The sequence below is a fragment of the Monodelphis domestica genome, chromosome 4 (assembly GCF_027887165.1).
Source record: "Monodelphis domestica isolate mMonDom1 chromosome 4, mMonDom1.pri, whole genome shotgun sequence".
Taxonomy (NCBI): domain Eukaryota; kingdom Metazoa; phylum Chordata; class Mammalia; order Didelphimorphia; family Didelphidae; genus Monodelphis; species Monodelphis domestica.
The window spans coordinates 263537532-263560411 of NC_077230.1; the positions used below are offsets into that span (position 1 = coordinate 263537532).

The following is a 22880-nucleotide window of genomic DNA, read 5'->3' on the forward strand; positions in this document are numbered from 1 at the left end:
ATTTGAATGCAAGTCCCCAATTCCAAATCCAGTTGTTTTCTTTCCCTCAGAATTATATTGTCTACTATGTAGGTAGGTGGAAAAGTCATGAAAACAGACATTATAGAAATATAAAATTACAAGAAGTCATCGGGTATTTTGATACATTCTTTATGTTCTTACTTTGCAGTGTGCTTTTTCTGACATCTTTCTGCTAATGCATCTGTTTAGGGGTGAGTTGATCAGTTTATCTGGGGGCTTGATGCATGACTATAAGAGGCAATAACAAAGGCAAAGTAGATCTGAACCAGATTGTGGAGGACTTTGAATAAAAGAAGGAACCTGAACTTTATTTTATAGACACTGGAGAACCTGTGGGAGTTTCTGAGAGGGATAATGGCAGATTTTTCCTGATGATGGATGATTGCAGGATGGATGAGGGGGGAGCTGCAGCACAGAAGGCTCAAGGCAGGCAAGTTTATATTCAGAAGTCATTCTAGAAGTCCCATTATCTGATAAGGATCCAAGCTAGGTGGAAACTGCTTTCTAGGGGGAAAAAAGGAGAAGGTGGAGTAAGGAAAGGAAAGGAAGGGGCCAGGGACAGGAGAGAAATATTACAGGGTGGAGCAGTTGAAATCATTGAGTATTTTAATAGCTGGCATGGCATTGCTATTAAATTCATTGTGTTTCTTTCTGGCTAAGGCTAATTTCTTCTCACTTTCTTGTTTTTGGGTGAAGCTCCTGGATTAGATCCCCACCACCTCCCAGTAGTCATGAGGGAGTTTCTAGAGTCCTAGAAATCAGAGCTCTAGAGTCTCCCTGGTCCTTGGTAGCAGAGGAATCAGCACAGATATTGTACAGAGGAGGGCTTGTTGGGGCTTGGGATATGGTGCAAAATCCCTGAGAAAATCTGACAAAATTCAATGAGTAGGGGAAAGCCCAACTATTAAAACTTAATTAACTAGAACAAAGAAGAGCAGAGTACTATTCATTCAGTAATGGGAGGAAAAGTTGGTATGGTTGGATCACATGGTCATGGGTACATTTTTACTGAGGAAAAATAATGACTGTACTTATTATTCCCAAAAGGGATAAAGTGAGAAGTTGAGTAAAAGCAATTTAGGATTTTTTTTTCTGTTTTTTAGAATAACAAAGTATTAGATCTGCAAAAGCTTAAAGATTGGCATGTTTGTCATCTCTTTGTCCTCCACTTTGCTCTGGATGGATCTTCATTGTGGCCCTGTTTCTTTCCTTCTTAGACTCTGACCCTGTTCCTTATTCCCTCTTCCCCTCTTGCTTTTCCTTAATATTAATTTTACTTCCACTTGGTTTTCAGGGTAAAAGAAGCTAGATTCTAGAAGCTGCTATGATTGTGTCCTGCTCTAATCCATTCTTCAAACTTTGCAAAGTTCCTGCTGAAGGAATCCTGGGCAGCAAGAGTCTAAGTGAAGAACTTTCCCTCCCCTTCTTCACTGATGTTTACTCTTCCATCACTGGGCTTTCTCTGCTATGAGGTCACCATTCCCCAGAAGGCAATAGCCTAAGACTTCCAAATCATGTTTCCCCAGTCAAAACTTGTCAATATTAGATTTGGTCTAGTCCAGAAATCTATTACAAGGATGTATAGAAGAATTTTTTTTCTTATATGTTAAAGATGGTTTGAAAAGAAATAGAGAAGATAAAGTAGGTGGCTCTCTTTGCCCAGAGAAGGTGTTGAAATTAACAATTCAATTCAGGTTGTGTGACATGAGTCATAGGATTAAGATTACTTGATTCCTTTGTCAACCTGAAAAACACAAAACCACTAAAATAGTCATAAAATCAAATCTTAAATCAGGAAAAGAGACAAGTCCTTAATATTCACTACACAGAGCCCAGCACGAAATACCACATAGAGTCAAAACCTTGGAGCTCTGGAGACAGTGTCTCTGAGAGAATAACCACCAAAGATAATTCTCCAAAGAATAGAACTTGAGGACTTACATACCTTTTGGGGAATTAAGCACAGCAAACATACATGACAGTTTACAAGCAGGCTTGGGAAAGAGGCTGTAGCCAGAGGATGGGGTACCAAGGAGTGGTCTACTACAATGGATACAAAAGGATGGCTCCATCTTCCTAGGAATGAATCTCTGATACAATGATGGAAACTCCTAAGACAAAAAGGGTTTTGAAGATTTGAGTATTAATATCACTCCTATTCAGGACACTTAATGGATGACTAGTTATCCCTTCTTCAGTCTAAGACATGGTCTGTATGGGACTTCCCCTAAATGCAAGTTCCCAAGAGAGAGAAGCAAATTTGGGGTTCCCAAAAATTATGAGGGGTTAGCTTTCCCTAAAAGGCAACAAAACTATCTTAGGGACTTAATTGGTCTAAGACTCCCTTAATGTAATTTCCTGGTCACCTAAAGATATAAAAAGCCCCACATATTTGGAGAACATCCCTTCTGACTTGGTGGTTGTCTAAAGACCACATGAGTCTGCCCTGTTGAACAGACTCATTTGGCAACTGGGTGGAAGACTGTACATAGCCTTGCTATGCTAGATTTTAGTAAATTTCCTTTTGTTAACTGTTCAATGACTTATGAGTGCCTCATTTCACCCCAAATCTGAACCTGCATGGACAGGCTGCCTCTATCTCTTTCTCTAAAACCACCGTTCCTGCCTTCATGGAATTTATGGTCTAGTAAGGGATATGAGACACAAAACATGTAATTGTAATTCAATTGTAGCCTAGGACTCTCCCCCACTCCTCCTCTTAAATATTGGTGAATAAATTCCCCAGGTTTAAGGCATGCTTGGATAGGCATCTGTTCAAAACTATAGCTTTAAAGTCTCCCATTACATTTCTTTTTTTTAGAGACAAGAGGAGAGGAAATGTAAATTCAAAGCAAAAGCCATTTAATTAGCTATTGTCACCATTATTATTTAATATAGCAGAAATGCTAGCAATAGCAATAAGAGAAGAAAAAGAAATAGAAGGAATCAGAATGGACAAAGAGGTAATAAAACTATCTCTTTTTGCAAATGATATGATGGTTAATATAGAAAACCCTAGAGATTAAACCAAAAAGTTAGAAGTAACAGGATATAAAAATAAACTCACATAAATCATCAGCATTTTTAGATATCACTAATAAAATTCTTCAAGGAGAGATAGAAAGAGATGCATCATTTAAAATAACCACAGGCAAAATAAAATACCTAGGAGTATACCTACTAAAACAAACCCAAGAACTCCATGAACATAATTATAAAATAATTTTTATACAAATAAAGTTAGATTTGAATTATTGGAGAAATATTAGTTGTACATGGATGGGCAGAGCCAATATAGTTAAAATGACAATTCTACCTAAACTTATCTACTTATTCAATGCCATCCCATGAAACTTCAAAATAATTATTTTATTGAATTAGGAAAACAAAAGCTCAAGAACACCAAAGGAAATAATGAAAAAATGTAAAGGAAGGAGATCTACCACTACCAGATTTTAAACTGCATTTGATTAGCTTTGAGCTGAATCCAAAATGATATTCCAGGGCCATTCACACAATTGCTGTTCAGTTCTGGTCTTAACTTTTGAACTATGACCATACTTTGTTGTAGATGAAGCTGATTGCTCTAGGATCAGGTCCTCTTCTCAGAGGACAATGGGTTTCAGGTCTAGCTGTAGGGTCAAAGCAACAGAAATACCACTTGGATCTTATGTTTACTTCTTGACCAGCATCAGGCATCTCTATGCTGGAAGATCAAATACTTCTTTCCCTACCACATAGTCCCAAGGTTGGCAAAGCTCTTTGTGCCTAACCTTCCTGGCCATAATCATTCCTATTGCCTTCAGACCTCTGTCTTTCTCTATAAGATGTGGGATGGAAAAATTACTTAGTGGGTTTCAAACTCCTTGAATTTCCTAATCAATATTTCATTTGGCCCTTTTCTAAGTGTTTGTTGTAGATTGAGGGATGGTAGGCATGTACTGTTTCCTTCAGCTCTTTCATATGTTCTAGTCTTGCTCCTTTGACTTTAATCTTGTTCCTGAAGGACCAGCCCAGGACCCCATTTTCTCCCTGCCCTCCTTCCCCTAGAGCACCTATAGTCAAGTTACCATATCCTGGGTGAACTTTATGGCCAGGAGCCATAAAGACCCCTAACCCCAGGAGTTCTTCCTCCTGACATATGCCAGGAGCTATAATGACCCCCAATCCCAGAAGTTCCTGTCCCTCCCCCTCCTGACATATGCTAGGAACTGATAACAACCCTGACCCCAGGAGTTCCTGTTCACAACCCCCACTCCAGGAATTCCTATCCACTCCCCCTACCACAGAAGGGTATAAAAAGCCTGCAGACCCCAGACTCAGGGCCAGCCACTTTTAGAGAAATGAGCCCAAACTGCAGTTTGTGAATAAATCCCTCTTGTGTTGTGTTGGTTATCATTTAATCTTTGGGATCAATTCACTTGGCATTTCAGTTGCCAGTACATTCTGTCATTGAAGGACAATGTAGGATTGTAGTATCCTGATATCTAAGACTTTCTGACTTCTAGACGCAGGAGAGAACATACAATCAAGTTTTATCTAAGCAAAGAAGGTGCCAAACAGATAGAGATAAAGTGATTTTGGTAATAGACTTGGTGGCATGGAAAATGAGACTTATGTATCTGTTTTTGTTTCATTGGGCATGAATGAGAAAATAGGGAATTTTTAGGCTTCAAAACTATGGGGAAAAGATCTTGTCTCCTTTTCTGTGATAATATAACTGCTAGTTTTGAGTAGGCTGGGAAGCTAATATCTGACAATTGTCTTGCATAAATATTGTTTCATAAGAGTTTTTTTTCTTCCAAACTATTCCACTATGGCTTCTGTATTGGAGAAATATCAACTGGTAAGTGGATGTTGGTATGAAGAATAAACATTCTGGCTCTTTCTTTGGCTGCTGTTGTGCATAATTGTTCATAAATACTCATTGGTGATAAGTTGGTACAGAAAATCAGTGGGCTATAGTGTAATAATAAAATTAGTTGGTTGTCATAAACTAGTGATTAAAATAGTGGAAGATATAAATTGTAGTAGATATAAGAGTGGATGAGTAAATTGTGACCATAGAAAATATGGTTACCAAAAGAAAAACAACTGCTTGAATACATGGGTTGAAGGGATGTGGCTGGGGATGTAGACTCTAAATGAACATTCTGGTGCAAACACCAACATGGAAATAGGTTCTGATCAAGGACACAAGTAATGCCCAGTGAAATTGCATATTGGCTGCGGGAAGAGTGGGTGGAGGGGAGGGAGGGAAATAATGTGATCATTGTAACAAAGGAATAATGTTCTAAATTGACTAGATGAACTTATTCAAATGGAAAAAAATAAAAAAAATAAAAAAGAAGAAAATATGGTTTCAAGACAGTGTCTTGTTTTAAATCAATATATAAGGTGGTCGCCAGGGAAATATTCCCAATTATGAAATATACCCAAGTCAACTGGGTTTTATAGAGATTTTAATTCATACAATGAGGAATTAAAGAAAGAGAGAAAGAGAGAAAAAGGAAATAATGAGAAAAGGATAGGCCCAGGGCAGCCCTGGCCAACCCAGGCCTAAGCCTTAAGAGAAAGATCAGTCAGTCTTTTATCACTTACCACAAGATCTGTCCAAGCAAGGATTCAGAGGGACAGAGTCAGCCTCCCTCAGACTGTCTTCAAGAGACTCTCTCAAGAGACTGTTCCAAGAGCCTCCTTTAGGAGACTGTCCTTAATCACAGATTTTCATTTCCTTATAAAGGGAATTTTCTCCTATGTCACCTCCCCTAAGTTCTCCCATCTACCAATCACAGTAGACATTTTCCAAAGGACAGCCCATTCTGAATTCATACCTGAGTAGACTAATCTTTTGAGTAATTCACTCCTGAGTAGACTAGAATCTCTGAGTAAGTTCTCACCTCTTTGCTCCTTGTAAGTTCACAAGTTGCCTGACCTTTATAGGTACTTAGCACCCTTTTGTATTATATCCCCAAATAGGCATAGCTTAAGAACTTTTTGTCTTACTATAAGTATGGGTTTAAGTACTTTTCATTGTTCAGCAAGGAGTTTACAACTTTATCTTCCCCTAAAGTATGCTTAAGTATGGGTGGAGTAGAGTTCTCACAGTCCTGATCAAGTACCTTCACTGCCCAAATGGGGAATGGTCTTAACCCAACCTTATGAAGTAGGGTCTGAGAATTTTTAAGGTTCACAATAGTGAATTGTTGTTCAATCGTTTTTCAGCCATGTCCAACTCAGCAGAGATACTAGAGTGGTTTGCCATTTCCTTCTCTAGTTCATTTGACAGATGAGTAAACTGAGAGTTTAATGACTTGCCTAATGTCACACAGCTAGTAAGTATCTAAGACCAGATTTGAACTCAGGAAAATGAGCCTTCCTGATTCCAGGTCTAACATTCTATCCACTGGACCACCTAACTGCACACACACACACACACACACACACCATATATTTTTTAAAATTAAAAATAATTTTTTTTGAGACTGTCTATCTTGCCTAAGCTAGAAAGTGGCTATTCATGGGCTCAGTCTCAATGCTGATCAGCAGGGAAGCTTTAACTTGCTCCTTTTTTTTACCTCAACTGGTTTGTTCCTCCTTTGCCAACTACCAGAGGCTCACCATATCAATGTCAGCCTTTGCATGGAGAACACATTGACTTTAGCTTTACTGTAGCTCAGAACTCCCACACTCAAGAGATCTACTAGTCTCTGCCTCCTCAGCAGCAAGGACCATGTGCTCCAACATACATAGTGAGCCTAACATTTTCAAATCTCCATCAGCATAATCATCAAATTATATTTCTCCTGTTTACCTGCACATGGCGCATGTCCAGCAACCAATGAAATGTAAATTATAACTCTTTGCATTTAGTAACATGAATAAATACAGAGTTTGTAATCAAATTAAAAAAAAAAAACCCAGCCCATCATTCTTGGCGGGAATTTGGAAATAAAAATTTCAGACTAAAACCAGCATCTTTTAGATGAGTGATCCCTGCAGAAAAATAGCTTTTTATTATGATTTTTTTTTTTACTATATATGTATGGAGAGAAAAAAGTGGAAGTGCTGCAAACCACTTTCTTCTAATAAACCCAGTGATTTAAAGGTTGCCCTGTACATCAGGAGATACATCAGCCTGGCAAATAGCTACATCCACTCAGACAGGTGACCTGAATAGCAATTTGTATGGGGACATGGTAAGGAATAAGATTGCAATTATATGCCTTCCAATATATGCCCTAGGCAAGAGTGGCGAGACTAGGAAAATATTTTTGAGGAATTCTATTTTGGGAGGGATATTGGTGTATTTCATTTTATGCAACTGATAGGATCTTGAAAAGCTATGTACAAATCAAATTCTAGTAAAACAAATCTCATATAATCCATTATGGGAGCTAGTTAAGAAACCCTGCTGTGAATCCTGATGTCAAACTAAGAATCCTTTTGTAGAAGAATTATGCTTATTTCTTCTGTCTGGATTTTTAAACGTGATATCAGGTTTTCTTAAAGCTGGTTCTGATTGTATTCAGAATCAGAAGTTACAAGGCTAGAAGGGGCCTTGGGAATGTCTCTATCTGCTACCCTTTATATTTTACATGTAACATCTCAAAGTTCAGGTAATTACAACCTTCTTGCATCCATCATCTAATCAAAAGCATAGCTCCAGATTCCCATTTTCCCCTCTCCAAATTCCCTCAGAGCACTTAGCAATTAATCATGGGGCATTGTGATAAAACTGGTGTCAGGATTCTTCTAGAGTCCTGAGCAGTCTGAAAACCTTGAGTTCCAATCATATCTGAAATATTTACCAGCTGTGTGATCCAGGGCAAGTCAATTAACTTTTATCTGCCTCAGTTTCCTCAGCCCTAAAATGGGAATAATATTAGCACCCAACCTATAAGTTTGTTGTGAGGATTGAATGAGATCATATTTGTAAGGGCTCTTAGCACAGTGCTTGATACACAGTAAATGCTATATAAATACTTCTTCCTTTCCCTCCTTTTCTCCATTCTTTCTACTCCTCCTCCCCTGCCCCATTAAAGGATTAGGTTTTTTCCTTCAAAGGCAACAAAAGCTGGCTCCTGGCTCCCTTGACTATACTTTCTAGTCACCAAAGGGCACAAAAAGTCTCACCCAAATGGAATCAGAGTCCCCGAGTTGGTGACTGTCTGTAGGTCCTGCTGACTAGATGGTTTCCATGGGGAGATGAGTAGGGCTGCAATTAGAGATGCTAAGTTCCATTATTTTTAAATAAAATCTGAAAAGCATTTGATATAAAATAAAAAGCAAATATAAGATAAATGGAATTATTTATAAAATAAATAGGATAACCTATTGTATATCCTTGCTATGTTAGAGCTAAGTAAACCTCCCTTTCTTTTTGTTTTGTTCAATGACTTAAGAGTGTCCCTCATTTCATCCCCAAATCAAATTGAAACTACAAGGATGCCAAAGTCAGGCAAGCCTTTAAAGGGCATCATGCCAGTGAAAAAACACACTTCCTTAAAACAAGGTGCAACAATGAAGAATAATGAAGAAGTTCAGGCCACACACCCTTTTATTCAAAATATGACATCCCTACACCATGATTTCCAAAGATCAGTGCTGGTGGAAGTGTCTATGCCCTTGCTTCATAGATCTATTTTTTGGGCTCAGTATTACAAATGAAGACTTGCTCAGTGGATGAATACTAAAATCTCAGTGCTTGAGAATGACAGTTCTCTAGACACTGCCTCAATGAGCTCTCAGACTTCTCAGTGGAATGGAATGAAGCCTCATGAGTTGAAGAAATGGTTGTTTTCAAAGCTTTTGCAAACATGTCCATTGCTCCACTCAGACAGAAGCAGGACAAGAGACTTTTAGATAATCAGGATCTTGGATTTAAAGTTGGAAGGTAATCTAACTCTTGTACTTCACAAAAGAGAAAATGGACCACCAGAGAAGTTAATTGCCTTACCTGGGATCACACAGCTAATAAGTGTCAGAGGCAAGATTCAAATCTAGGTCTTCCTGACTCCAAACTCAGTGCTTTGTCCACCACACCAGATCAAGGTACTGGTATATATATTATGTAAAAAGAAGAGAGACATTGGGAATTGTTTTTGTTCCACAACAATCATTCAGATGGGCTTGTGTAGTAAAGAATACTCAAAAGAAGCTTCCTTATTTCTTACTAAAAAGCTATTGTTTTCCCTAGATTGATTTGCCAGTTGTTTAATTTCTGAGAGTAAATGTTGAGGAAAGAACTTGTTTAATGGGGAAAGAATAATCATTTTGGCTTTAAGATCCCAAATTTCCCTTGATTGTCTCCTTCATGTGATGACTTGCACCGAAACAAATCTCAATTTAGAAGGATTTCTTCAGTTGGGGTGTGTGGTTTTTTTATAACTATGTTTTATATAATTGATTTCTTTTGTAATCCTAATTATTTTATACATTTAAAAATATTCTTAAAGGGGTCCTAAAAGGTATTCTTAAAATAGTCTTCACTAGACTGCCAAAGGGACCCATGACACAAAAATGTTTAAAAATCCCTAAACTAAACTATTCTGTTCAGTTTCCTTGTTGTACATTTCCTCCAAGGGAACACATTGGTAATTCTATGTTTTACTAACGCATAAACATTCAGCTTGATTAACATCAAAGTTCCATATTCTTTCTCCATATTTCCCAACTCTTTAAATCTTTGGGTAACTTCATTTTTTTTCAAAGATATTTTATTTTCCCAATTACATGTAACTCTTCATTCTTTAAATCAAATCCCCCTTTGTGCCTTTTTTAAAATATGTGTAACAAGCTCACAATTATAGGTTTGATGTAGGAAATCTTAGCCATTCTAAAATAAATTTTGAGGTCAAGTATATGTCAACTTACTTTGTCTCAAGTCCCACCCTCCAAACCCCACCATCTACACATGCCTCATATATACATAAATATGTATATATGTATGTATGTACACATAAACAAATTTAATAGCTCTTATGTATTTCCCCCACAATACAAGCTTATTCTGCTTTTTTAAATAGGACGTTTGAGATTAAAATTGGGATATAAACAGTAATTTTCACATAATTCAGTTTAATAAGCATCTATTAAATGTCTATTGTGTGTAGAGTTCTGTGCTAGGATCTGTAGAAGATAAAGTTTATATAAGACAGGGACTCTGATTTTTATAAAGCTAATAACCTAGTCCATAGACACCAACAGAAAAATGCCTCTAATGTAAAATAAATCCAATAAATACATAAGGAAGGTACAAAAGAAAGTATTATCTTAGAGAAAAAGTCATTACCAACTTAGGAAATATGGAAAACTTTCAATGCCAAGAAATTATAAAACTCAACCCAAAGAAGCATTTTCCCTCATGAGTCCTTTGTAGTTATCTTAGAAACTTGCTTTGCTGATAATGATGTAGTCCTTTACATTTGATTATCATATAACATTTCTGTTCATGTATATATTGTTCTCCTAGTTCTGCTCACTTCACCTTGCATCAGTTAATATAAGTTTTTCTAGGTTTTTCTGAACTCATCTTGTTGGTCATTGCTTTATGGCACAGTAGTGTTCTCTCATAACCATATACCATAACTTGTTCATCCATTCCCCAAGTGATAAACAACCTCTCAGTTTCCAATTCTTTGCTACTACAAAAGCTGCTAAAAATATTTTGATCCTTTCTCTTTATCTGTGATCTCTGCTATACTTTGTATTATTTTAAATGTCAGAAAGAATAGAGTTCATTAAAAAAGGGGGTAGATAAGTGGCTCACCGGATTGAGAGCTAGGCCTAGAGACATGAGGTTTTAGGTTCAAATCTGACCTCAGACACTTATTAGCCATGTGACCTTGGGCAAGTCACTTAATTCCTATGGCCAAACCCTCACCACTCTTCTGCCTTAGAACCAATACACAGTGTTGCTTCTAAGACCGAAGTAAGGGTTTCTAAAAAAAATGTCCACAAAAATAAGAGGTCAAAAATGTATTATTTTGGCACAAAATGGGTTAACCACACTCTTGATTATTCACAGTGAAGGCTCATTCCCCCAGGGCTACAAGGAGAATTGTACATATTTAAGCTACAAGCACAGTATTGATTGAGCTAAACGGAATTACTGAAAAGTTTATGAGAACAAAAATGTTGTAATGTTTTTTATTTCTTATTTGGTTCCACCTGGTCCAAACTTCAAAGTGTGTCTTCTGAAAAATCATTTGTTCCCAGTGACTCATTTGAAAATCTCAGCTTCCACCTTCCAGAAATGAAGGGAAATCAAGATTGCCTATTGTTATTGCATAGAATCGTGTTGACACAAGGGTAACCAGTAGGATTCAGAGCTGTTTCTTGGTGGGATGAAAAACCAAATGGCTTTTGTTTAGCTTTTAAGAGTGTTAGACCTCTATTCCTAGAAATAGTCCCTCTCCACCTATTTTTTTTTCAGAGCAGTATTTAATCATTGTGGACTGAAACAATACCCTTTAAACCTATGCCATCCAAATATAATCATCAGAAAGTTTCAGGAACCTGAGATTTCATCCATAATGGGAGCCAGCTCTCTATGGGTGCAGATCTCAGCTCCTCTGACTTTGTAGAATTTCTTTTCAAGATGCTTTGCCTGAAAAAAAGTCATGTTCTGGTGTCCAACCCTCTGGGAAAGAGACTCTAAGCTTGCAAGGACACTATTCAGGCAGCCAACCTAAGTTTTCACTTGAAGTCTTTTTGGCTGGATAGGATGAGCCAGAAAGTCTGTGTTCCACCCAAGCCCAAGAGCCGTTGCCATGTCCCATTAAGGAATCAGAGTAGGAAGTTAGTGGAAGGGGAAATAAATTGCAATAGTTAAAAAATAATTATCTTAATAAAAATATATTAAATTTTAGTATAAATGCCCCATTTATTTTCAAAAAGAAAACATGAGAATAATATAATCATTTGCATATTGACAAATCCTCCTAGACTCCTACATTATATATATATATGTATATATATATATATATTGTTTTGGCTTAGGTCTCATCAATTAAGGGATGATTTTAAGCATTTGATTTTATTCAGTGTTTATTTTGACAACCTCATTTCTGTTGGTGGAATGTAATTCTTCTCTAATTTGATGAGAAATTGAAAACAGAAAGAAGACCTTCTCTCCCCCACAGTCCCTTTCTCTGCCAAAAACAAGGGAGAAAGTTTTGGAATAACTGAGGGAGAGCATTTATTTGCCATAATATTCTGCACTTGGTATATATTTTGTTTGAAAAGGTAATATGTAGCTTTCTTGTAATTAAGACTGAGTGCTATTTCTAGGTGCCTATCCTTTGAAACCACTAGGTTTGGGTGACGAAAAGTAGACTAAAACAAATATCTGTATAACTCAAACATAATATAACCTAGCAAATTTGCTCTAAGAAAAAGTGTATTATGCATTCTAAGAAGAGGATCCTTTTGGGGTTATCCATTGTTCAGACTGACCCTAGACAAAATTTTGAAGTAGACAGATTTGCCTCTTCAATTCTTTCCATCTCCCTCTAAATCCTCCTTTATCACTCTAAACACTCGTAATTTTACCCGTCCTCAAATGTCTAGTTAAGTCCCACTTCCAGCAATTTCTTGTCCTTAATGCTATTATTCAGTCATGTATGACTCTGGGGATTTCTTGGCAAAGATACTGGAGTGGTTGCCATTTCCTTCTTTTTTCAATTATTATTTTTTTTAATACTTACCTTTGGTTTTAGACTTGATACTGGTTCCAAGGCAGAAGCTATAAGGGCTAGGCAATTGGGGTTAAGTGCCTTGTTCAAGATCCCACAGCTAGGAAATTATTTCCTTCTCTAGCTTATTTTACAGATGAAGAACTGAGGCAGAGTTGTGACTGAGGCTGGATTTGAACTCAGAAAAAGGAATCTTTCTGACTCCAAGATAAATTCTCTATCCATTGCACCAACTAGCTACATTTAATAAATTGCCAAGAAATCTTTATTAATGTGCTCATTGATAATAGATTAAGGTTATTACCCTTTCTAAGGGAAATTTGCATTTAAAAAATGTGAAGGCTCAACTGTAAGCAATGAGACAGACAAATAAAGGACATATTTGAGGGCCATCTTGCTGATACAGAAACACAGATTTGCCTATTGCCTTGGATTAAGATTTCACTTGAACAAGAATTTATTAAGTACCTACTGTGTTCAAGACACTGAGGGTATTTTAGACAGAAGTAAAACAATCCTTAACCTCTGAGAACTTTTATTTTATTGGGGACAAGCAATAAGGGTACAGATAAGTAAATACAAAGCACATAGGAAGTATAATCCTAGCTGGGTGGAGCAGTGGATAGAGCTCAGAGCCTGGAATTAGGAAGTCTGGCTTCAAGAACTTTACTAGGGGGCAGCTAGGCAACTCAGTGGATTGAAAGTCAGGCCCAGAGACCGGAGGTCCTGGGTTTGAATGTGACCTCAGACACTTCATAGCTGTGTGGCCCTGGGAAAGTCACCTTAACCCCCATTGCCTAGCCTTTACCACTCTTCTGCCTTGGAACCAATACATAGTTCCAAGACAGAAGTTAAGGGTTTAAAAAAAAAAAGAACTTTACTAATCTGGGCAAGTTATTTAACCTGTCTCTGTCTCAGTTGCCTCAACTGTAAAATGAGGATAATAATAGCATCTGTCTCCCAGCTATGAGGAGAAAATATTTATAAAGTACTTAGCACAGTGCCTGGTCCAGAATGGTTATTTCTTCCTTCTCAGAAAGTGTGACAGAGGCTGGCACTAGGGGGAAAAGTGCCAGGCTGAAGAGTGTGTGAATCTTATCACCCTGATGGGGGAGGAGCCCCAGGAGGATGGAATCTTGAGGAGCAGAATGTTCCCTTCTGAAGAGCAGTTGGTTTCTCAGTTTGGAGAAGCTGAAGAGGGAGATGGATAAGATTTTTTCCTAAGGATTATCCGCCTTTTTCCTGCTTGTGACTGGAAATCCTTCCCCCCAACACTTCCCAATTGAAAAGACTATTGAAATGAAATCTGAGAAAGGCATTTTGAATCTCTGTCAGACTTTACCTCAGCTCCTGTTGCCCTGGGTCTGAACTGTGGCCAAGGGGCCAAACCCAGAGTCAGTCAACCTGACTATATTTCAGGGGACAAAGCCTGAGTACCCCCAAACTCGAGGAAGGAGAGAAAAGGGGTTAGTTAGAGAAGGGATCCCCTTTCCCCCATTCTTTTTCCTGTCAGTTATTTCTTTATATTCCCCTATCCTTTGCCCAAATGTTGAATCAAGTGTGAGTAAACAGCTTCAAGGGGAAGAGACATCTTCTTAAGAAGAAATAGTTAGTCTCTAGTAGTGGAGGGGGGACACAAGAGCAAATCTGGGAGAGCAGCCATAGCTAAGGAGGGAAGGGTGAAGGGGGAAAAAATCTTCAAACCCCCTCTCCTCTCTCAGAGTCAACCCTAAACATCAGCTGTCCTCTCCTAGATCCTGTTTCTTTTACCCCACAAACCTTTTCTCCATTACAAAAGGAAGTAAATCTCCCCTTCCCTCCAGTTATATACCAATACCATGAGATTAAGCCCCCTTCAGCCTGTGCTAGTTCTGGCTGAGCTCAGGTGTATATGATAGAGCTGGACTAGAGGGTCTCCAAGTGTTCCTTCCAGTTCTTTTATTCAGAATGTATTAGTATAATTCTAGGGGTAATTCCTTAATCCAGTAAAGGCCAGCTGAAGTCAATTCAGAGTTAAGTGGCATGAAGCCCATTCTCATTTTGACCCCACAGGGGGAAAATAGGACCCAGGTCTGCCTCTTTTTTGTCCTCATACCAGCTTCTGAAGCATGGTCAAGTTTCTGAAATCATCAGTTATGTAATCTTTCCTGGATTTATAATTGAGTCAAATTTGCCTTTGGCATGTGCCTTTTAAAATCTTTTCTTTTAATCTCTGTCTTCTTCCTATTCACTCTTTACCTTCTTTCTTCAATTTGATGCAAAAACATCTGACTAACTGCACTTTGTGGTTGTTCAATCATCTTAGTCATGTCCAATTCTTTGTAACCTCATTTGGGGTTTTCTTGCCAAAGCAAGAGTGGAGTGGTTTGTCATTTCCTTCTCCAGTTCATTTTTTTACAGATTAGGAATGGAGGTAAATAGTGTTAAGTGACTTACCTAGGGTCATAGGGCTAATAAATATCCGAAGTCACATTTGAACTCAGGTCTTTCTGACTCTAGACCTGGTGCTCTATCTATTGTGTGTCACTTAGCCACCTTAATATAAAGCATAGGACCATAGATTTCAAGCTTGTAGGAACTTTAGCATCTAACCTTTTCATTTTATAAAAGAGGAAACAAAGGCTCAGAGAAATTAAATGATTCACCAATGCTTACACATCTAAGAAATATGTGTTGGGATTTGAACCCAGGTCTTCTTGGATACCAAATTCAATGTCCTAACCATTACTTCATACTACTTCATGCAAGGCAAGTGAGATATGGTTACCATCCTAAAGAACTGACAATTTAGTAGGAAGAATAAGGCTTCTGAATCATGAAACAAGGTTAAATAATGACGATAACAATATCAAATGTATATTTGGTCTGGCCCTGTGATTTTTTTGGTGTAGAAAACTTCCAGTGTGGAAACCCTTTTCACCAATGCAGACAAAGCTCATTTATAATGGAGAGTCTTAATTTGCTTGGAAGCATAGGGAGTTTCAATGAGTGGTCACAATGCTAGTTTATGTTAGAGGAAGAACTTGACCCATCATTACTTGGCTCCAAGATTAGATCTTTCCTTTATCCTGACACTGCAGTATTTTAGAGTCTGCCCAGTACTTTACATACATTATTCCATTTGATACTTATAAGAAATAACCTCAGGAGACAGGTACTACAAGTCAAAGGATAATAGATTTAGAGCTAAAAGGGATCTTTGAGATCATTTAGTTAAATGTTCTCATTTTACAGATAAGGTAGACCCACAGAAGTAATATGATCAGTCCAAGATCACATAAGAAATACATGGAAGAACCCAGTTTGATTGGAGTCAAATCCTCTCACACAATCTAGAGTTCTAGTTATTATTATTATCATCATCTTAATTTTAAAGATGAGGAAAATGAGTCAAAGATCAATAAGAAAACTTGTCCAATGTCATATAGTTAATAAAGTTTCAAGGCAGGACTTGAATTGAGGTTTTCCCCAACTATCCAGTGCTAGGGCATAGTAGATGTCAAATAGAGTCAAAAACATGTCAGATGAATCCAAACAAATTATGTACAGGCAGAGTGTTTAAGAAGTAACTACTTACTTTGTTGAGTTTTCAGCTGTCACTGAAGAAGTGTTCAGATATCTAGTCCAAAGATATTTGTTTGCTTCAGTACCAATATGGCCAATATGGAGAAAAAAATGTGAAAAATAAGAGAAGCTATACTCTTGGTAGGAGGTCACTTAGTGTTAGCCTCTCCAGAGGTAGCATTTGAATCATTTTGTGATACCTCTAACCCTGGGAATTTTGTTTATTTAGTCATGTTTGATTGTGACTCCATTTGTTTTCTTAGCAAAGATACTAGAATAGTTTGCCATTTCTTTTTCCAGCTCATTTTTTCTTTTACAGATGTGGAAACTGAGGCAGAGTTAAGTGACTTGCCCAGAATCACATAGCTAGTAAGTATCTAGGGTTGGATTTGAGCTCGTCTTCCTCTTCTAGGCTTGATGCTCTATCCACTCCACAAACTAGCTGCCTCTATCCCCACCCTCTCAAATGAGAGTATAATTTAATACTCATTAAGCCCTGATAATCCCAAGCAATATTTCTACTCCTTCCTAATTGATCATATTGCTTCCCACTGCAACTGTTCTAAATCTCTCTCCAAGTCTTCTATACCATTTCCTTTCTTCACAGTCTAAGAAGCCAATTATTTTACTCTAGGGCAGTAAAGGCAAACCTTTTAGAGACAAAGGGCCTGGGCCTGCCCCCACCCCACACCCCAGACTGAGTGCAGTGCCTGTCTCTCCCCACATGCTGAGTATGGCCCACCACCACCTTCTCCCATTGGGTTGCTGGTTGGAGGGGTAGGTGAAGTGAGGAATGTCCCCAGTGAGTGTAGAGAGGGGGAGGGGAGTGGTCCAATGCAGCAGTATATGAAATGGTCCATATCGACATCTTCATTTCTCTGGAAACAGTAAAGTTACATTCTCATAGATCTTCTTCAGTGCCAAGCATCTTCATAATAATTATTTGATGTTCATTTTTCGATTTTTTTGTTGTTGTTCTTTCCACACATATTGCTGTAGTCATTTGGTATGCTGTTTTCCTGGTTCTGCTTACTTAATTTTATAATAGTTCATTTCTATATTTGCCTAATTCTTTATATTCATTATTTATTGTGGTTCAATAATATTTAATTATGTTCATGTACCACAATATGTTTAATCATTCCCAAATGATGGGCACCTACTTTGTTCAATCTCCAATTTCCTTAACTTTCAGTAAATTGGGTTGTATTCCCTGTTCAGTATGAAAGGAATTAGATTCTAGAGCTTATCACACGTTTGTACTTAAGAAATAAAATCAAGAGACATTAATTTCAATAGGATTATATAGATATTTACAAACATTTCCTGTCTCCTTGCCAAGCTTCTCATGTTCCTGTGGATATGAGTACCCCAGGTGAGAAACTCAAGAATTTCAAGGCCCCTGCTTGTTCTCAAATTTTGTAATAATGAACCTATCTTCTGACTCCCAACGTTAAATTCCATCTCTGCCAGGAAGCCTGCCCTGGTCCTTACAATTGATGATGCCCTACCCCCTCAGGGCTCATAAAGCAGTTTGTTATAGAGAGTGTGTCTATGATATCTTTTGTATAAGAAAAGTCTTGGATGAAGAAATTCCTTCTTCCAATGCATGTTGACACCTTTGTATTTTATAGTCTTAGTGATTTGTCTAGACCACTGAGAGGCTAAATGATTTGTCAAGGATTGCATAGCTACTTTGTCAAAGGCAAGACTTGAACGCAAATATTCCTGGTTCCAGAACTAGCTATCATTACATCACAGTGCCTTTCTACTAGTTTTTTGTTGCTAAAAGATGATAGAGTTGCTACCATTTTCCTCACTTCATTCACCTGACAAGCACTCTAATTCAAATGGGTAGCATTTAAACTAGTCTTCCTGACTCAAGTTTCTTCTGTATTCAGTCCAAAGTCTAAAGATGGCAGAGAGGATCTTTAATGATCCTGACCACGTTACTCCAGTTTTCAATAAACTTCAGTCATTTCTATTGCCTCCATGATCAAGGTCATAATCCTTTGACATTTAAAACTTTTTACAATCCTGATCCAAACTATTGTTCTGGAATACTATATGCTATTCTGCAATCCAGCTAAACTAGCCTCCATAATGTTATATGTAGCATTCTATCTCCCATGTATGGACTTTTTTGCACACGTCCTTGTTTCAGTCACAGAACCCTTAGTTTCCTTCAAAACTCATCTGCTACATCTTCTCCTTTATGATACCTTTCCTAATATCCTCAGCTGCTACTGATGTTTTACATCTATATACATATGTGAAAATGGTGGTATGGTCAACACCAACATGAAACTCATGTCAGAACAGTCATTGGTATAGCTCTTTCTATGGACCCTCACAATATCCTTCCCCTATGGAACATGAAAATAGCTGTTCACTCTCTGGGTTGACTTGACCAGTCCAAAATGCTTTCAGCCTTTGGCAGATACAAATCCTCAGAGACAGACCACCTCTACAGAGTTACGCTAAATTCTTTCAGGGCCCTTGGGACACATTAAGGGAGAATATAATTTCTCTACTTAATACTGTACTCCTTGAATGCCTCCCTTATGTGTTTCTATTTATGCAACATGACAACACTTTTAGAGTTTAAACAATAGCAATTTACTTGCCACAAGGTAAAAGAATTTCTAAAGTCGTAGATCCTTATATATTTTAAAAAGTAAATGAACAATAAGATACACCAAAATATATTTGAAAAACCATGTCACATCCATCTCTCACCAATGCTTAAAAATTTGTGGGAGAAAGTGGGCACAGACTTCTGATCTGTCAGAAAAGCATATGAAAGAAGAGAATCTATAAGACAATGAGGCTTCCTCGAACCTGCGAGAAGCCTCAAGGTAGGAAGATAGAGGAAGGATAGAAGTTCTGGATGCCGCGAGGGGGATGGCAGAGCCAACTTAGAGATATGAGGTGGCAGGAATGAGTCAGAAATCCAGGCCTTATTAATTATCAAGGAGCCACAGCAATAACTCCGATCAGTAGACTACTCAGAAGGCTTATACCCGTCCAAAGATCCAAATTTAATACCACACAGGTTGGAGACATGATAGAGAAAAGAAAGTGCCTGACCGAAGGCCAGGTCCTAGGTGGGAGACGTAGATCAGGAAAGGAATCAAAGATGGAGCTTGGCCAGAGGCCAAGCTCCAGCAAAGACAGGCATCAGTGAGAGCTGAGATCCAAGTGAAAGAGAGGCGGAGCTTGCTGTGGCCTGGTATTTAATCTCTTTGATATGCAAATATACACAACACATAGGGATGATTATCATTGGTTAACGGCAAGGTATAGGTGTGGTTTCTCTTAGCCAGGTGAGCACAAAGAAACCTGTTTTCCCGCCTAATCTGGGGGAAGCTGGGGTCAAGGGTCAGAGGCTTTCCCAGCCATGCTCAAGACTGAGCATGCTCTCTTCTAAGCCACTCTGTACATACTAACTGTTTCCCTTGCCCATAGCTAGGGGTGGACTGCTACAGACAAGGTAACAATTGTAAGTTTTGGTATCATTAGTCAATTCAATAACATCAGCACTACTCAAAAATATTTCTTTGCTAACTACATCCCTGTTAATTTTTATGACTCCTCAGTTGGACAAATTCTCTTCTATCTCTGGATATAACATTTACAACCTTTTCCAACTTAGAATCACTCTTAAAAGGACGTAAAAAATGTTATTTCAGTGTGAAAAGCCATTTCCTTTAAGCCAAGGAACTACAAAGCTCATCAGGCTGCCTGTCTCTGGCCTATACAGACCAACCCACAATGCTGTTTTATCCAAAAAGACCATGCTTATGTTAAACAACTCAGGCTGAGAAAGGCAAATACAGCCTAGTCAGCTCTTTACATATAGCAAAGCATTGGCTGTATCCTTCTCATCACTTTCTGCTTTTCTCTCTCAAACCAGAGGGCAGAAATAGGCAATATTCACTACTAAGAAGTTTCACTTCTCTTAAGCCTTATATGCACAAAAGGGTAATAGGTTGAATTGTTGTCTGCATTCAGCCAATAAGGAATCAATGGCCCAAACCTTCTTTTCAGCTGTCTACTCTTGCTATTGGCTTTTTTCCAATAACTCCAACAAAATGTTTAATGAGCTCTGAGGGGGAAGGGAATCATCAATTGTAAGGACCAGGGCAGGCTTCCTGGCAGAGATGGAATTAAAGTTGGGTGTCAGAAGACAGATTCATGTTACAAAATTTGAGAATAAACAGGGGCCATCTAACCCAAAGGTTCTAACTTGGATTACTCATGTCACAGGGATATGAGAAGATTGCCAAGGAAGCACTGGAAATATTTGTAAATATGTCTATTATTCCATTAAAATCAGTCTTTTGGTTTCATTTCTTATATATAAATTATGCAAGTTCTAGAACATTTCTTTTCATAATGAACAAATTCACTGAAAGTTAAGAGACTTAGAATTTGTAAAAAGATTATGAATAGCTGATTTAGTCTAACTTTTTTACTTTATAACTGAGAAAAACGATACATAAAGAATTTAAATCAGTCACTCAAAGTTCTACAAGTAGTTAGTGACAGAGACAGGACTAGAAATCAGTTCTTCTGATTTCTCAGTCTTACTCCTCATTCCCCATCTTTATTTCAATAGTTTGGAAAATCACCAATGCATAAATTTTCAGGGACAATTCAGGAACTCGGTTTTAATATGCCTTAATCTAATTTCCACAGAATTGTAGAGTGCTTTTACACACTGTGGCTAGACCTTCATAGCCAATAGAAGGCAATTAGGCAGATCTGCAGGGAGTGAGAGACATTAGATATTTTCAGTTAATTGAGTATTTGAATTAGCCAAAAGGCCTGGAGTTGGAAAATACAGTCTTAAGGGATAGGAATGTGTTTGAGAAAACAAAACTTTGGATGAGGTTGATATTTAACTGCTCAGTTAAATGCCCAAGCTGAGTGTTTTTAAAACTTCTTCCAAATGTATGTTTATTTATTCAACTGGAACTATATGGTCCCAGAGACAGAGAGTCTGCTAATGTAGCTAATTCTAGTGAGGCTTATCACCAGAAGTTGAGCTTCTTTTTTGCTACAGTGACCAGTGAAACCATTATATAAAAACATTTGATCTGCTTCAAAGTATCTACCATTCTACCACCATGCAAGCTCCCTTTCCTAACCTGGAAAACAACCTTTCTTGCTTCTTATGGGGCTTCTTATACACTATTGTGACTAAAAATTTTATCATCTTTTGGGTCAGTCAGTGGATGGACCTTTCCAAACTTAGAAAGAACATAATCCAGATACCAGGAGTCACGGGGACTATACTGAAAGCCTCTTCAGTTTAGTAGGTCCCATCTAGGATTATACCCTGAGAATGTATGGTCACATCTACATGGTGATAAGACATGAAAGGAGAATTTTAGTAAGGTATTTTAAGATATTTTAAAATATGTGGAGAAGGTTCAAAGAAGCTTGGATATTGGCTTAGCTGCTAAGGGGTCCCCAAACTACAGCCCAGGGAGGGCCCAGGGCCACATGCGGCCCCCTGAGGCCATGTATCCGGCCCCCACCTCACTTCCGGAAGGGACACCTCTTTCACTGGTGGTCAGTGAAAGGAGCACTGTATGTGGGGGTGCGGCAAAGCATGGCATCACTCATGTACAGTACTACTTCTGGTGACATAATCCTTTGCCTTAAAACGAGGCACCGCTCAAAGCATTATGTGGCTACAAGGGAAGATGTCAGCATGGTGAGCGACAGTCTGGGGGAGGGGATTCTGCACTGTTCATACTGCTACCTGGTTAGGGTTAGGGTTAGGTTTTTATAGTCTGGCCCTCCAACGGTCTGAGGGACAGTGGTTTGGGGACTCCTGCTAAGCCTTAGCAGATCTCAACCTCCTTAGTCTGAAAAGAGGATGGAAATCCTATGGAGAGATTTAACGTGGGCTTTGGTATGGAGGTGACAGAACCAAAAAAGGAGGAGGTAAAACTTGGAGGAAGCTTTCCCATAGGTACTTCTAGACTAGTGATGGAGAAACTTTTAGAGACTGTGGGGTTGAGCCCTCCCCCCACCACTTTACTGAGTACTGGGCCTGCCCCACCTTACCCCACGCTGGGAAGTGAGAAAGGGCTTCCATTGGACTGCAGGGCAGAGAGGAGATGAAGTGAGGAAGGTCCTCAGTGAGTGAACAAAGCACACCCCTCCTCCCCTCTAGCTCTGTCACCTGTGAGCTGACCACATTACCCTCTGTGTGCTCCTATTGGGTTGCTGGGCAACCACAGAGAGCACTCTATTGCCATCTTTGGCACCCATGCCATAGGTTCTCCATCACTGCTCTAAACTATGCCGATTATTCCAATATCGAAGAAGTGGCAAAAGTTTCTGTGTCAGCACTGGAGTTACTACATAGAAATGGTTACGAGGTTTTTTTTCCTGCCAGTTGCTCGGAAGCAACCAGATTCTCTCTAATGCTTTATAATTGTGGGTCAAGAAAAGTCACCCACAAAATGTTTAAGCATCATATTTGTCTAGATGGCAAGTGTATCCCAACTTTTTTCTTCCTTGAAAGTTCTCTTTGGGAAAGGGAGGCAGCAAGGGAGGGATAGAGGGAGAGAGGGAGAA

The 22880-nt window shown here is 38.5% G+C and overlaps 1 long non-coding RNA gene across 3 annotated transcripts; it reads right to left on the reverse strand.

Moving 5' to 3' along the window:
* Nucleotides 1-308: 308 nt before the first annotated feature.
* On the reverse strand, nt 309-22492 carry LOC103103644 (uncharacterized). 3 transcript variants are annotated; one of them, XR_467977.3, is made up of 5 exons: nt 22365-22492; nt 16297-16360; nt 8981-9078; nt 1967-2132; nt 309-525 (listed from the first exon to the last, which is right to left on the reverse strand). It is a non-coding gene; the product is annotated as an uncharacterized LOC103103644 (long non-coding RNA). The 3 variants fall into 3 exon arrangements; XR_001630156.2 differs by lacking the exon at nt 8981-9078; XR_008918107.1 differs by lacking the exons at nt 309-525; nt 1967-2132; nt 8981-9078 and adding an exon at nt 12035-12176.
* Nucleotides 22493-22880: the final 388 nt, after the last annotated feature.